Below are 14,760 nucleotides of genomic sequence, written 5' to 3' on the forward strand. Positions count from 1 at the left end.
CCATCATGGTTCGAGTGTCCCAAGCGACCCGATACCAGTAATGTTCGGAAGAATTCCAATTTTGAAGTCTTAACTTCAAAATCTATCCCATTGACGTCAAACAAAGGGCAGAAGCTTATCAGTTCCATCGTGCTGACCGCAGTCTCTCCAGTTGCATCCCAGAAGCAAATGACCGTGACACAGAGACCGTTGCACAAGCTCAAGTCCCCTTGGCATCCCAGGTGCTTACCCTCCTTGGTTCAGTTGCAGACAAGCCTGTAAATGTCGTGATCGATAGCGATTGTTCCACAAACTTCGTTGGCACCACCATGGTCACACAACTTCATCTTTGTACCAAGCAGAACACATGTCCTTCTACAATCGAATTAGCAGATGATTCTACCTTGGAATGCAACAAGTTGGTTGCAAGTTTGTCTTTCTCAATTGACAAGTATCGTGATAAGCTAGATTTTGAGGTCATGCCTCTCTCTTGCTATGACATCATTCTTGGGCAAGCATGGTTGTACAAATATGATCCCTTAATCAACTTTCAAAATCATACATTACAATTAGTCAAAGGCAATCAATGTTTTCATTTACAAGGGCTCTTCAGTTATAAGCCTCCTCCAGTGATTTCCGCCTTACAAGCCAAGTGGATAATTCGGAAAAGAAACACACCAGAAGCCCTTCTCATGGTACGAACAGTGAATGCAGAAGATTTAGCCTCGCCATCGGTGGCTTTCTATTTGCAACAACCATTCTTTCAAGAGTTTGTTGATCTATTTCCAGATGAATTACCCACAAAGTTGTCTCCCAGGCGTCCAATTGATCTTGTCCCTAGCAGTACTTCTAGAGCTCCTTATCGTGTCTCATTTGCAAAATCACAAGAGATCCAAAAGCAGCTCAAGGAACTTCTCGACAAAGGACATATTCGCCCAAGCAAGAGTCCCTTTGGTGCTTCAGTCCTTTTGGTGAAAAAGAAAGATCGTTCAATGCGTCTTTGCATTGATTATCGTGCACTTCACAAGTTGACAATTAAGAACAAATTTCCCCTGCCAAGCATCGATGAGTTGTTTAATCAATTTCTCGGTGGCAAGGTGTTCTCCAAGATTGACCTGAAGTCTGGATATCATCACCTTCATATTCGTCAAGGTGATGAGTACAAGACAGCTTTTCGAACAAGGTATGGTCATTATGAATTTCTAGTGATTCCTTTCGAGTTAACCAATGCCCCAACTACCTTTATGACTCTTATGAATGACATATTTGGACCACATCTGGATAAATTTGTCATCATTTATCTTGATGATATTCTTGTCTTCAGCAAGACAGTCAGTGAACATAAAGAGCATCTTCGGATTGTCTTCTCAATTCTTCGAGCCAATGTTCTCTTCATCAACAAGAAGAAGAGTGAATTTTTCAAAGTTCGCCTAGAGTATTTGGGACACATCATGTCCGTAGATAGCATCTCAGTGGATCCTAAGAAGATTAAAGTTATTGTCAAGTGGCCAATTCCAGTGACAATTTTTGATGTGAGATCTTTCTTGGGTCTTGCCAACTTTTATCACACAAAGGTGTATCGATTTTCAGAAATTACAGCCCCTCTAACATAGTTGACAAAGTACGAAAGGCTTCAATGGTCCCCAGAAGCAGACGCAGCTTTTGCAGCACTCAAAGAAACCTTAACTACTACTCTTGCTATGGCAATTGCAGATCCTAATCTTCCGTTTGAAGTTATGACTGATGCTTCAAATCGCGCATCCGGTGGTGTTCTTATGTAGCTTTGACGTGTCATTGCTTTTGACAGTCATAAGTTTTCAGCTATCCAAATACGGTATCCAATTTATGATAAGGAATTTTTGGCGATAGTTCATGCTTATCGTACCTGGAAGCATTAAGCAGATTCAGTTGTTAAGACGGATCATCATTCCCTAAATTATATCTTCACTCAGCCTGTTATGAATCCTCAACAAGGCAGATGGATTGAATTTTTATCGAATTTTCACATGACTATTGAGTATGTGCCCGGACTTCAGAACGTTGTGGCAGATGCTTTCAATTGCATGCCTCAAGCAACAGTAATGGCAATTTCTACAGTAACAATGGAGATTCCAAAATGTTTTAAAGATCAGTATTTGACTGATAAGGATTTCTCAAGTGCTTTCTGTGCTTTGACTTCGGCTAAGCCGACTCCTTCGAAATTGACGATTTATACTTCATATTCTCTAGTGGATGGTCATCTTTATTATCAAGATCGCATATGTATACCGCATAATGCACATTTGCGAAAGATCTTACTACGTGAACATCATGAAGTACCTTATGCAACACACCCTGGTGTAAACAAGATGTATCGATTATTGACAGCATCCTATTACTGGCCTCAAATGAAGCAAGGCGTCGTTAAGTTTGTTACAGCATGTCACTCTTCTCAGCAGATGAAAGCTAGCAGACAGTTGCCTCAAGGTCTTCTTCAACCTTTGCCAATACCACAAGAAAGATGGGAAAGTATTAGTATGGATTTTGTTACTTCCTTGCCAAAGTCTTCCAAGGGAAACACACAGATTCTTGTGGTTGTGGATCGCTTTTCCAATATTCCTTTTGCAAAAGAGGAGCTCCTGCACCAGATGTTGCTTCGTTATTTGTGTAGTATATTTTCAAGATTCATGGTCTACCTAAGTCAATTATTTCTGATCCAGATCCGAAGTTTATTGGTCATTTTTGGACTTCTTTATTCAAGTCTCTTGGAGCTAATCTCTTGTTCAGTTCAGCATATCATCCTTAGACAGATGGTCACACTGAAAGAGCGAATCGGATTTTAGACGAAATGCTTCGACATTATATTCAATCTCAATTGGCATCATGGGAAGATTATTTGCCTTTGGTAGAGTTCGCTTACAATAATTTTTTCCATTCGGCAATCGGAATGACTCCTTTTCAAGCAGCATATGGCCATACACCAGTTATGCCGACAAATTTTGGTTTGCAACATAAGGTGGCATTAGCTGATCAATTGGTTCAAGAAATGCAAGACATTATTCTTCAAATTCGTGATCAAATGATTCGAGTTCAAGAGAAATATCAGAAGAATGCAAACAAAAGCAGAAGACATGCGAGTTCAATGAAGGTGATCTTGTTCTACTGCATGTGGTGCCTCATCGATATAAGATAGTAAAGTCAATCTTTCCAAAGCTCAGTCCTAGATTCTATGGTTCTTTTCGGATTTTGAAGAAGAATTGAACAGTCAATTATAAGTTGGAACTTCCTCCTTCTTGGGAAAAGATTCATATGACCTTTCATATTTCTTGACTTAAGAAGTATGTTCAAGGAGGTTCGCATGTGCCAGATGTTTCCTCCTATGTTCCTGAAATTGAAGATCAACATTTTATATTGATTCCTGAGATGATTCTGGATGTTCATCAGAAAGAGACTCGAAAAAAGAAAAAGGCAGATCGTTCGACGTACCGGCCAACCCCTCTTGCATAGTTGCATTCGATGGCTGTTCCCTTGCACAGAATCTTCTCCGGCTAGCGTATAGTACCCGACTTCTCTCTCCCGCGCATATTATGGACGATGACCAGCCTTATCTCAGTTTTTTGGACAAACCTGATTTTCTCATCAGCCTGGGACTATCTCCCGAGCACACACCATTGGCCCCCGACTCAGTTCACGAAGCCCCAACTCTCCTGCCTCTTCTCTCGGAATCTCCTTCTCAAGCCCAATCGCAGACCATGCAAGAGTCTACCATTCTCGAAATCACTGGGAAAGACTTAGATAGCATCAAAGATCAGTATGTTGATTCCCCTGCATTTAGTACTCAATATAGTTTGGCCCTCATTTCTGAGCTTGGCCATTACTCAGTACCAAACAGTTGTTTGTTCTACAAGAACCGCTTGTGTCATTCGGGAAAAGCGAGCATTTCTTCTCCATGATGCCCATGACTCCTTAGTTGGAGGCCATAAACGTATCAACATTACCCTCAAGAAATTGGAATGGTCCTTTTATTGGCCAACAATGAGGCGTGATGTTTATTCACATGTTCAAGCCTATAAGATTTGTCAAAAAGTTAAGGTTCCATATACGAAAAAGGCTAGGTTACTTCGACCTTTACCTATCCTAGATGGACCTTTCATCGACATTTCTACGGACTTTGTAGGGCCTCTACCAGCATCCACGGGATCTCGAAACACTCAGTGGTTTACCATTGTGGATTGCTTCAGGAAGTTCTGCATGCTCATCCCATGCAAGCATACGGCCACAGCTGAGGACGTAGCCCACTTTTTTCTCAAGCATTGCTACCCTATTTGTTGTTCGCCTAGCACCATTACATCAGACAGGGATTCCAAGTTCACCTTGCATTTTTGGAGGGCATTATTCAAGAACTTTGGAACCAAGTTACAGTTGTCTAGTGCATTCCATCCACAGACAGAAATCTATAACCAGTTGGCCTTTGATATTCTCAAGTTATACTGTCATGACCAACAGTCCAAATGGGAACATTATCTTCCATTGGTCCAAGCCATCTTGAACGATACTCATTCATCCAGTGTCAGACGTACTCCGTATGAGGCAGCCTTTGGTCGTTGTTTCTCGTCTTTTGACGAGAATGGTGTCTCCATCTCTTGAGGCTAACAAAACGATGAAAGCATTTTTTGAAATCATTGAGTCAGTTAAAGACCGCTTGACCAAAGCTCAGGAAGTTAAGTGATGTCTCCATGAAATTGAAGTTGCCTAACAGTTGGACGATGCATGATGTTTTCCATGTTTCTCGGCTAAAACCATATGTTGGGCCAGAAGTGTTTGATGTTTCAGATGTGAACAGCAGCCGGACGTAGTAGACGAATCAAAGATCATTGAATTTGAGTAGATCCTTCTTCATCATTGGAAGCATGGTTCCGGCCGAAGACTCCATTAGTTCTATACGAAGTTCCGAGATCTAGGTACCCACGAAGCAGTTTGGCTAGACGAAGAGTTCTTTCAAGCGTACCCCCAATTATTGGCTGACTACTTGGAAGCCATGAACCTGCCACCAAGCTAAGCAAGAGGGAATGTCATGCACTCTGCACTGTAGTGCATGGTGACAAGATGGCTCATCATCAATGCAACACTGTACAGCAATAGAACCCTTTAGGATTTGATATTTGTCGTACATCGTGGCCCCATTATAATCCTGAGTCCAAGATATGTCAGGCACAAGCTTCGTAGGTCATTCCTCAGCCTTAGAGAGTCAGTGAGTCAGTCAACTCCCTTAACCCACTTGGAGAGAACCATTCATGCGTATAGAATCGGTAGAAGCCTTAGGGTTTGCATCAGAGCATGGTTGCATTTTGCATATCATTCATCCCATTTGCACATAAACCACTGCATATTTATTCCATATTTTACAACATTTATTCTAGCATTTTTACCATATTATTCCAACATTATCCATTTATGCAAGTCGTGTAGCAATCGGCCAGCTTCACAGCTAGCCAACCAGCACATAAGAACATATAAATAACATAGCCTTGCAATCATTCATTCCATCTCATCATCATTGGAGTCGAGCGTTTTCAGTCCTTCAGCACAAGGAGCATCAACGCTTGAGCATTCAGCCATACATCATCAGCATTCAGCCAGAAGAAGCACTACAGAACCTTGCGTTTTCAGCATACAAACAGTTTTCAGCACTCATACACCTCATCATTTTCCTACACCACTTTGGTGAAGGTAAAACGCATCATATTCGTTCATTCATAGTGCATAACACAGCCTAAAACAGTCCCAATCAGCCCCTTCTCTAAATCCCAGATTTGCAGCCTTCCTACATTCCATTGGAAGAGTGCATAGGCATTGCGATCGGCCATCATTGGTGCTTATACAGCCGTGTTCAGTTCAGCCCAACTCTTGCAAAGATCTTGCGTTTGGTTTATCTACAACCCCAAGTCAGTCCTTCATTCATTCTCTTCAAAGATAATAAAGCAAATACTCCTAGCAATAGGAGGGGGCCCTTCAGTGGGTAATTTGGGACCCAATAAGGTGTACAAATAAATCTCTCTCTCTCTCATCTCTTAAAGTTTGAAGTAATAAAAGTGGATAGCTAAAGACTCGCGAAACTCAGGATAAAGAAGGCGGTGTTAGACTGTGTGACAGGATCCTTCATTACGCATAATTCCATTGCATGATACATCCTGTATATAGATAAGCTGTCACAGGATGGCCTGCTACATGGAATTTCCATGGGAATGAAAACAATTTTGTGGCTCAAGCCTAAGCTAATGATTCTTTATTTTTTCCTCGGAATACCGAGCTTGATGTCAGGACCTGCATAATAAGGACATCCTGGTGCATGTATTTGGCATATTCTATGTCAATATAAGCATTGGCTATATTGTCCATAATTTGCCTTCTTGGGACGAAAGCATACTGATTTGGATGAAGACCAGCATACAATACACCTTTGATTCTATTCACAAGCATCATAGTGACAAGCTTGTACACCACAGGCATAAGAGAGATGGGATGCCAATTCATTAAACCTTCATCAAGCTGTTTTTTGGTCAGCAATTTAAGTCTTCTTTCCAAGAGTATGGCAGTTGTCCGATAGACCAACGATAATTAACCATCAAGAGAATGGGCTGTTTTAGAACATCTCAAAATGCATGAAAAAACTCCACCGTAAGGCCATCCCATCTTGGGAACTTCCATTTACCCAAATTTTTGAGAGCAACATCCAATTCTTCCTCAATAAAAGATGCATCCATAGTAGCTACCTCATGCGGAGTCACTATACAATGAACATACTGCAAGAGTTCATGACATGCATGTAATACTTCCTCAAAAGGGGGCTAAGGGGCAACAAACATGTCTACAAAATAGTGATGACAAACATTTGCAAGTTGTCCTTTGTTGCATGTCCAAGTTCCATCAAATAATTTCACTCTTACAATAGAGTGCTTTTGTTTGGTTGTGTGCAAAATTTTAAAAAAGTTTTGTCGAGCTCGAGTTTGCCACTTGTTCAACTTGCGAGCATCATTTTGGTCAAGACAATGTTTGGATTGTGCCATATTCCAATGCTCATCAGCTGTCAAAGGTCGCAACTGGCTAGTTTCGGTGTATTCTTGCAGGGCTGATTTCGCATGTGCCACCTGCAACCTAGTTTCCCCAAATGCCATCTACCATAATCCCAAATAACAGCCTTCATGCGCATCACAAAACCATACCAAGCAACATCCAAATCCACACTCATGTGGAGCATAAGAGGATGGACAGCGGCATGTACCATCTGTATAAAGTGAGCATGCAGTAGATAATTGTTATTTAGCATCAACAATCTTCTGTCATGCAGAGCATGGTCATGAGTGGACATACCAAAATATAAGCCAAGGCATAAAGGCGCATGATCTGAAAGCCTCAATGTATGATCAATCCACATTTTGCATGTATATGCATCATATTGGACAACATACAAAAGGTACCATTTGTCAAAACAAGTAAAGTAATCTGTAAGTGCATTAGGATGAAAAGTAAAGCGTAACTGCCGAGGCGTGAGATGTGTCCACAGATCATATGCATCCAAAAGAGTCAGGGTTTGATTCCACATATGTTTCTCAATGTGCATCACATGAGACGATGAGACGGATTATCAGCATAAGCAGGTGAATTGTTAAAATCCCCTGTAATAAAAGCATTTGATAGCCATGGATATGTTCGAAAAGATTGCCACAATGCAACCCTAGTCGCTGAAGTTTGTGAGGCATAAACACTCGCAAATTCATACAACTCTTCAGCAATCATATAAAGCTTTTACAGCTTAATTAACATGATTAAGACTTGATTAATGAACATAAGACAAATGCTACAGGAAAAGACTGAGTGATTGCATTGAGACGGGGGCCTTTCTTAAATAGAGGCCAAAAAGGTACAACTGAAGAGGCACATCCCTGTGAAGGATTATAGCTCTTGAATCAATGGTTATGTCCTTAGGACTTAGGGGTGTGTCTTTAATGAATAGGCATGTCCTTTGATAGTGACCCGTGTGCAAGGGTGTGACCCTTCACAGGTGTCTTTACAGTTAATGAGAGATTAAGGAGTAATTAGGAAGAGATTAAGAGAGTTAGTCACAATCATGACATTCCCTCCCACTTAAAATAAGAGAAGAATTCCCGAAGAAGTTTTGGATATTCCTGTAAGTCTTCATCACTTTGCCAAGTAGAGTCAGAATCATCAAGATCTCTCCATTTAACCAGAAATACTGTAGTGAGCTTATGTCGTGTTTCTTTCTGTCTGACATCAAGAATTGTCTCTAGAATTAAGAGTATGTGTTTATCTTTGATTTCTGGAACATAATCCAAAAAATCACCGTCTACAAACTTCTTGAGCCAAGAAATATGGAAAGTTGGATGAATTCTACCCCAAGAAGGCGATAATTTCAACTTATAACTAAGAGATGAGTTCTTCTTAATAATACGAAAGGGTCCATAATATCTTGGGCGAAGCTTTGGAAAGACCGATTTCACTGTCTTGTATCGATGAGGGGCAATATATAATAATACCAAGTCTCCTTCTTGAAATTCAATGTGATGACAATGCTTATTAGCTGTGCGCTGATATTGCTCTTATAAGCTGACCATCTTATCCTTAATCTGTAACAGAATATCTTGCATCTCTTGAATGAGTTGGTCTGCTAAAGCCACTTTATGTTGAAGAACAAGGAGAGTATGGCCATAAGCTGCTTGAAAAGGTATCATTCCAATAGCTAAATGATAAGAATTATTATAAGCAAATTCCACCAAAGGTAAATATTCTTCCCATGAAGCTAATCGAGACTGAACATAATGACGTAGCATTTCTTCCAGAATCTGATTAACTCATTCCGTTTGACCATCTGTCTGTGGATGATAAGCAGAGCTAAAGAGTAAATGGAACCGGCCTCTGATAGAAACCAGAGTGCGGTAGACTAGCTGTCACCCGTCCACTTGTAGTCTAGATATGAAAACAGAAAAGATTGGGGCTAGAGTGCCCAAATCTGAAAACAAGGCGACACCTGTTGGCCCCAAAGCTTGGCGCCCCTTGCGGTATTTCTTTATTCAATTCCAAAAATATGAATGGCTGAGTACAATAAAAATCAGCCAAGAGATTACACCTGTATGTCCAATCTGACGGCCCACAATCCCTCTTAGCACAGAGGATCTATGCACACACATCTGTGTCTCAAAATAACACATTGTGCCTCCCTCTGATCAGCCAAGACCACTAAGCAGGGCAGCCATGAGCATACATCTGGCATAACTCAAGTACATGATTCAACATCTCAGCTCATACATACATATACTGTCCAAACTCTGTCTCAACCCTTGTCAATCTGCCATACCCCTCCTCTCACAAGGGGCCAAATAACTCAAATCTGCAACAGACATCAAGCAGTAGAAAGAGAGATAGATGAACAGATGCGGAGCTTACCAAATTCAGCCCGTGTATTTGCACTGGAGGAAGCAACGGTACCAATCTGTACTTGCAGGCACTTGTTTCCACAACCCTGCTTCACACGCATGTACGTACTTGTCTGTACCCTCCTCCTTGTGTCCAACTATATGCTGTACTTGACTGTACAGATCTGAAAAACAGCCCTGTACCGGTTTGTACTGCCACGGGATACGTGCCAAAAGCGGTCCTTGTATAAGCTGCCTGCAGCCAACACTTGTACTCGCTTGAACTTGTGCAGCCAGACCTGTCCAGCGCCGCCAACAGCAATTCGGTCCAACGCCGCCAACAATACAGCTGTACCTAAACTGTCCGTACACTGTACGGCAGTCGTACAGTGCTGTACCAACAGTGTACTTGTCTGCACAGCCTGTACAGAGCCTGTGCGCAGCCTGTCCAGCAGAGAGAGAGACCCGCAGCAGCTCCTGTGCGTAGCCTGTACCAAGAGAGAACCTGCAGCCTGTCCGTACAAGGCTGTACGGCTGGTTTGCACAGAGAAAACAGCAGCAACCAGAAAATTCTGCAGTCGACTTGCTCCCTTCCTTGCTTTTCCACGCATGAGCACATGCTTTTGCTCCACGACTCCTTTTTCCCAAAAAGAAGAGAGAGAGGGAGGAGAGAGAAGCACACACTCCAAAAGTGGAGTGGCCTCCTCCCCATAATAATCCTAGGGTCCCAAACTTTAAAAGTCCCTAGGGGCCACTAAGGCCTAGGGGCAACTTTAATAAACATTAAAAGTTTAATGTTCTAGTTCCCCCCTTCTCACCTAGGGATGTCCACACATCTTTAACTCTGTCCGGGCACCCCCCATGTGAATCATTCAGTATTCTGACTCTGCAATCACCATGCCCACACTTGTGCTGTTCCATTTTCACAGGGCCATGACATACCCCCCTCTTGAAAAATGGCAAGCGTCCTCGATTGCATTCTGGTGATACAGCAAAATATCCAAAGTGAAATATACATTATGGCAAGATCAGCGTCCCAATCTCTCTAAGCCATGCACATGTATCAACATCATTCACTGCAAAACAATGGCGTAGTAATAGTCCAAGTTGTATACCACTGTGAACCATACATATCCACAAAATCTCATGTGACTAGTACACATATATCGTAGAAGTCCCATAAACAGATGTACTGTCAGCCTCAGTACCTTCGGGTGAGATAAAAAACTGCACCAAGCGACTTCTAGATGTCATCTGAGCCTGTCTGTATCAAGGGAGTGGAGGTGCTACCCCCCTCTTGAGCATCAGGTAATGCTCCAGACCCATGCTCTGCTGAACCTGAATGAGCCACAATAAGAGTCGGCTCTAACTCAAAGGCATCGAGATAAAGCTGCAAAACCTGAGGTGAATCTGTTAAGTCACCTTCCTCCATCCACTTCGCATCCATCGGTGAATAGTTCTTGAACTTCACAAGATAGCGACGGGAAACTTTACCTCGTACCTTCCTTTCTTTATGTGCCAGTATCTGCTCTGGAATCAGAACCTCATCAAGTTCCTCAACTTCCGGCTGAGCCTCATCTAATACATCCTCAGGCACATCCCCACGGAAAGGTCTAAGAAGACTCACGTGAAAAGCATTGTGAATCCTCCAGTGATCTGGTAACTTCAAACGATAGGTTACCTCACCAATCTTTTCCAAAACCTGAAAAGGCCCATAATAACGCATGCTCAATTTAGGGAATAAGCACTCTTTACCCTTCATCTTCTTGAGTCTAGCCTTTTCAAAGCGCAAAAGAACCCAATCACCCAATGCAAACTGTAAATCACGTCTGTGACGGTCTGCGGCTTTCTTTTGCTTCTGCTGAGTTTTCAAGAGTGCCAACTTAACTCTCCGATAAGCTTCATCCAAGCTCTCCACATACTGATCAGCCTCAAAGATCTTATCCTTTGTATGCAAAACGGGTGGTACCTTCTTCCCTCCTTCCACGATCTCAAAAGGCGCCTTGCCTGTCGAGGTATGTACAGTGTTGTTATATGCAAACTCCACCAAAGGAAGATACTTTTCCCATTGTTGCTTGTGCTCTGACACATAACACTTGAGAAGATCCAACACTGTAGAGTTAGCCTCTTCTGACTGACCATCTGTCTGTGGATGAAATGACGATGAAAACTTGAGAGTTGTACCCATGTTGTCAAACAACCCTCTCCAGAACAAACTCGTCATCCGTGGATCACGGTCACTAATGATAGACGTAGGCAAGCCATGATACTTGAAGATGTTCGCCATGAACAACTTCACCATATGATCCACTTTGATCGTCTTACGCACGGGAATGACATGAGCCTGCTTACTGAACCTGCATATGATAGTCCAGATGCCATCATTTCCCGTTTGTGTCCGTGGAAGATCAAATATAAAATCCATGGCAATGCTCTCCCAAGGTCTATCCGGAATAGGTAAAGGCTGTAATAACCCTGGTGTCTTCTGACGGTCAAACTTTACCTTTTGACATACGATGCATTGCCTCACAAAGGCATCAACATCTCTTCTCAAGGTTGGCCAATAAAAGAAAGTCTCCACTGCTTTGACCGTGGCGTCAATACCTCTATGACCTGCATACGGTGGAGCATGACTTTCAATCATAACCTTAAGTCGCAATGGCCTGGTAACACACAGTCTGCCATGCACATAGTCACAGGGGACGGTGGGGACGGAGCCTAGGAACGCTGGGACGCCGAAACGGGACGGCGCAGGGACGGGGACGGACGGACGTCCCCCAACGGGCGTTTCAAACAGGGGACGGCGCAGGGACGGGGGACGGCTGTCGGGGACGGCCTGTGCGGGGGACGGCAAAGAGCCGTTGCGCATGCCGTTGCTCCTGCCGTTTTTGGCCGTTGCGCCTGCCTGCCCGTTTCTAGCCATTTATGGCTGTTACTTCTTGTTGCTATTTTTCTTGAATTATTTTGTGCATAATAGGATGTTTTGCTGCCGACCATTGAAAAAATCATCACGATTTTGAGTTCGTTTCAAGCTTCGGGGGCGCTGCCCCCGAACTCCCCCGCCAAGGGGGGCCTAAATGGTTGCCGCCGGCCCCCCTTGGATCCCCCCGGCGGCAGAAATTTAGAGAGAGTAGTGTAAGAACATGCTATCTATATATGGTGCTGTCTCAAACACATTGCATAGACTGTCTCTCTAGCCTCTAGTCTTCAGCACTTTTTTTTTCATTGACTCATTTGAGTCCGTCCATGTAAATTTGTGCTCATTTTGATGTACTTCCAAAGTAGAATAAGTGTAGAGTAGAAAAATTAAAAAAAAGTATTTTTTGAGTGCCGTTCCCTCCCCCGTCCCTGTTCCCTACTTATGGCCGTCCCCCGTCCCGTCCCCGTCCCCGTCCCCCGTCCCCGTCCCCGTCCCTTGTGACTATGGCCATGCATCAATAAAAATCCATCCCTGAGAGTATAATGCTCATGCCGCTGACCCTCAGACATCTGATCATACAACCTTTCAAAGTCCTCATCATGGGCATACTGCTCTTTCATTTCATCAAGCTCATGATGATAAGCAAGTGAAACTGCAGAGACCTGTGGCTTGCGTGACGAAGCATCTGCCACTACATTCTTTTTGCCTTCCACATGCACAATCTGGAAGTGAAACATTGACAAAAAGTTTGCCCAACGCATATGCTTCTCTGAAAGCTTAGTCTGCGTGAGGAAGTAACGCAAGGTTTGATGATCTGTCTGTACAATAAAATCAGCCCCAAGCAAGTAGTGTTTCCATGTAGAAAGAGCGTGAATTACAGCCAACATCTCTTTCTCATAAACCTGTAAATGCTTCTCAGCATCTTGCAATATTCTACTCTCATAGGCTATCACACGTCCCTCTTGCATGAGAACTGCACCAATGCTACTTCCACATGCATCACACTGGACAACAAAAGCCTTTCGGAGGTCCGGTAACACCAATACTGGGTCCGAAGTAAGCTTTTCTTTGAGCTTTTTGAATGCTGTAATTTCCCGATCAGCCCATCTAAACGGAGTTGCCTTCTTCGTCAAGGCATGAAGAGGCGAAGCAATTTCAGCAAAGTGCCGTATGTAACGCCTGTAATAGGAACATAATCCTAGAAAACTGCGTACATCATGCACGGTCCTCAAAGCTGGCCAATTAAGTATTGCTTCCCCCTTTGCTGGATCCATACGGACTCCATGCGCAGACACAATATGCCCCAAGAAATGTATCTCCTGCAAAAAGAACTCACTCTTCTTGCCATTAACAACCAGCCTATGGTTTCTGAGTTCTACAAACACAATGGCCAAATGCCTTCTATGCTCTTCCTCAGTTTGTGAATGCACAATCATATCATCAAAGAATGTGCCCACAAACTCTCTATGAGGCCTGAAAATCCTGTCCATCATTCTGTTAAATGTGGCAGGCGCATTTGTCAAACCAAAGGGCATAACCAAGAACTCATACAACCCAAACGTGGTTCGGAATGCTGTCTTATGCACATCCTCGGGTCTAATGTGTATCTGATGATACCCGCTTTTCAAGTCAATACGACTAAAAACTGTGGAGCCCTGTAAGCGGTCCAAAATGTCATCAATCCTCGGTATTGGGAATCGATTCTTGATGGTGTTCTTGTTCAGCGCCCTGTAGTCAATCAATAGAACCAACTGTCATAAGATAAAAACTGTCCAAATCAAAAAACGCTGATATAGGGTCTTTCCTCCCACCAAAACGCAGCCCTAAGAGGCTGGACAGCACCCGAGAATATGCTGTAAGAGGGTGCAAGAGGGAAAGGCAACAACAAGGACAGTAGCTTGGGCTCTCCTCAAGAAAAACGCACAAACTCTAAAGTAGAAGTGTCCTCCACAGGTACCAAGAGTGCCACCAAAGCCTGCAACACCAAAGACCCCCTCTGCAAAGGAGCAAACCCATGGGAGAGGAAAAATGCAGCAAAGGAAGCTGCTGTCCTGAAGAAAACAAGCCGCCTATGTCCCAAACTCCACGTGGAACAGAAAAAAATTTCTCAAACAGTACCAGAAGGCTGTATTGATGAAGCCAAAACTGAAGGGCGCAGCAACCAGCAAGTTCAGTCCAGAAAACGCAGCAAAGGAAGCTGCAGATCTGAGAGAAAAACGCAGAGGCAAAGTGACTAGGTTCAGTCCAGAAAATGCAGCATGAAAGAGCTGCAGATCTGAAGGAAAACGCAGAGAAGGAGGTGCTGAAAACAGTGCTGAATCTGGGGCAGCAAAGAGGTTGCTAAACCGGGAGCGATGATACCATGAAAGATTGCACAAAGCGGAAGCAGAGTGGCACTAGAATGTGCTGAATAGAGAGTGCAAGAGAGAGAGAGAGAGAGATATGGAGAAA

The 14,760-nt window shown here is 43.2% G+C and overlaps 1 protein-coding gene across 1 annotated transcript in view; it reads right to left on the reverse strand.

Annotated features, from left to right (window-relative positions):
- The window catches only part of LOC147623307 (endonuclease/exonuclease/phosphatase family protein), an 81,870-nt gene that overhangs the window by 55,053 nt on the left and 12,057 nt on the right, over nucleotides 1-14,760 (reverse strand). The window lies entirely within an intron of this gene.

The sequence above is a fragment of the Cibotium barometz genome, chromosome 27 (assembly GCF_041138505.1).
Source record: "Cibotium barometz isolate CiBa-2024 chromosome 27, ASM4113850v1, whole genome shotgun sequence".
NCBI classification, from domain to species: Eukaryota; Viridiplantae; Streptophyta; class Polypodiopsida; order Cyatheales; family Cibotiaceae; genus Cibotium; species Cibotium barometz.